Here is a 2,602-nt window from a genome sequence, read left to right as displayed (position 1 = left end):
CGGGTGTGAGTGTGTGTTGTCATCCTACCTTCTGCTAATGTGCCTCTGTGTGTGTGTGTGTGTGTGTGTGTGTGTGTGTGTAGCATGAGGGCCCTTCCTGCATACTTGCTCTTATCAGCCAGTACACACAATTGTGTGTGTGTGTGTGTGTGCGTGGGGGATTGGGTGGGTGTGCCAGCCCGCTAGTGTGGGAGTGCTGTGTGTATATATGTGTGTGTATGTGTGATGGCATGTTTGCTTTGGGGCTGGAAGCGCTCGCACGGGCCCGCGCAGTGCGATCATGCTTGTGAGTGCGTGAATGTGCGTGTGTGCGCAGGCATGTGTGTAACCAGTCCTCAAGTTCCCACTTCCGTGCATCAGTAGTGTGTCTGGGCCGTCGCGCTTTCTCGCCCGTGTGCGCCCGCGAGCCCTTGCTTGTGTCAGGCGCATTGTGCCCCTGTGTGGGTATTGTGTGTGCGCCTGCTAGCTCCAAAGGGAGGGCAGGGAGAGTGCCTGGCTCCTGGGCTAGCCTGTGCTGCTGGGTGTGGCTGTGCGGATGCTGGGTGGGATGGGATGCCAGCCATCCACAGTCGGTCGAATTCCCGTGCGTGTCCAGGCTGAGGGTCCCAGTCCGGGGATGGACGGAGGGAGAGAGGGACAGAGGGACGGACGGTGCAGTGAGCGAGGTGGGGCCCAGCGTCCCCGATTCGAGATTCCAGAAGCTGGACCGTCCTCCTAGTCCTCCTCGTGCATCTGGGGCAAGAGGAAGTCACGGGTGGGTGAGGACGCTGGTCCAAGAACCTTCAAGGAGGGAGGGGAGGGGAGGGGAGGGGAGGGGAGGGGAGGGGAGGAGCAGGAGAAGGAGAGATCTCTGTGGGGCCAAGGCTGGCACTCACTGTCTGGGCCCTTGCTCCATCCGGGTGGCCAGAGGAGAGCAGAAGGGGTTCGGGGAGGTTGTAGGCTGGCAGTGTGGGCTGGCGAGTGTATGTGGGGCTCGGGCCGGGCCGAGGGCCGTGCGTGCGTGTGTGTGTGTGTGCCTGCGTGCGTGCGTGCGTGCGTGCGTGCGTGCATTTCTTGGTGTGCGGTGCGGTACAGTGCATTTGTCTGCGGGGCCTTGGACTCACGTGGGCTCGGCGTCGGGCGGGCGGGCAGGCGGGCAGGCGGGCGCCGGCAGCAGGCTCTTGGGGCTTTCCCGAGCGGCAGCCGTCGTCTAAGGCCATACCACCCTGAACGAGCCCGATTGTGCCCGATCTCGTCTGATCTCGGAAGCTAAGCAGGGTCGGGCCTGGTTAGTACTTAGATGGGAGACCACCTGGAAATACCGGGTGCTGTAGGCTTTTTGGACTCCGCCCCGTCGTGTCCTCTCTTGCTTTTGGTCACTGTCAGGACCACAGCCGGCCACTCAGGTTTCTTTGGGGTGGGGGGCGTTAGAGACAGGGTTTCTCTGTGTAGCCCTGGCTGTACTAGAACTCACTCTGTAGACCAGGCTGGCCTCGAACTCAGAAATTCACCTGCCTCTGCTTCCCACTGCCCAGTGCACCCCACAATCTTATCTGCATATTTCCAGCTCCTGACTTCTAAAACTACTGAGTTTATTACATAATACAGTGTTCAGCAAGGCAGGCAGGTACACACCTGGGGGGAGAGAGAGAGAGAGAGAGAGAGAGAGAGAGAGAGAGAGAGAGAGAGAGAGAGAGAGAGAGAGAGAGAGAGGAGAGACAGAAAGAGAGAGAGGAGAGAGGGGGAAAGAGAGAAAGGAGAGGAAGGAGAGAGAGGGAGGAGAGACAGAGAGAGAGAGGAGAGACAGAGAGAGAGGAATGAGAAAGGAGAGACAGAGACAGAGAGTGACAGAGAGAGAGAGAGAGGGGGGGGGGAATGAGAGAGAGGAGAGACAGACAGACAGAGACAGACAGAGAGACCATAAACCAGGCACCAGCACCACCTTCCCTTGATTGTTTTATCCCAGGTTAATAATTATAGTTATATTTTTCCTGTTCATTGACTTAGTTGGGGCAGGCAGGGGAGTCTCTACATAGCCCTGGAAATCACTATCTAGATCAGACCTGCCTCCAATTCACAGCATTGCCTCTGTTTCCTTCCTTTCTGAGAGATGGGATGAAAGACATATATGGCCACACCCAGTTCTGTTATTTCATTAACCCCAGGAAAGGTTATTTTGGATATTGTTTTGTTTTGGTCTCTGTTTTAGATTTTTTCTTTTTCTTTACTGTGTGTTTAGTTGAAATTCAATTTGTGTGTGTGTGTGTGTGTGTGTGTGTGTGTGTGTTTCCCCGGAAGGTGTGATTGCTTATTGACCTCACCAAAATGGAAGGTGACCTGTGGATGGCAGCCATCTTAGCTGCCGGCTGACTGACCTCACCAAGATGGAGGGTGCCGGCGAGGTGTGACCTACCATTTCCTTTCTTTCCCAGCTGCTAGGGGACCAGAACTGCAGCTAAACCAGTGTAGAATGGTGAGAAGGCACTGAAAAGCCACCAGAAAGAAGCCACAGCCACCTGTTTTTCTCCTGCTTTTTGTCTATTACTTTTAAGTGTCAGATGAATCGAACCTTTTAAAATTTTTGTTATTTTTTTATTAAAATGCATAATAAAAGATAAATATA

General features: G+C 54.7%; 1 pseudogene; it reads left to right on the top strand.

Moving 5' to 3' along the window:
• The first annotated feature begins 1,187 nt into the window (after positions 1-1,187).
• On the top strand, positions 1,188-1,316 carry LOC127664241 (uncharacterized; annotated as a pseudogene).
• Positions 1,317-2,602: the final 1,286 nt, after the last annotated feature.

This window comes from Apodemus sylvaticus, chromosome 13, assembly GCF_947179515.1.
Source record: "Apodemus sylvaticus chromosome 13, mApoSyl1.1, whole genome shotgun sequence".
NCBI lineage: Eukaryota > Metazoa > Chordata > Mammalia > Rodentia > Muridae > Apodemus > Apodemus sylvaticus.
This window is presented reverse-complemented; position numbering and strand designations above follow the sequence as displayed.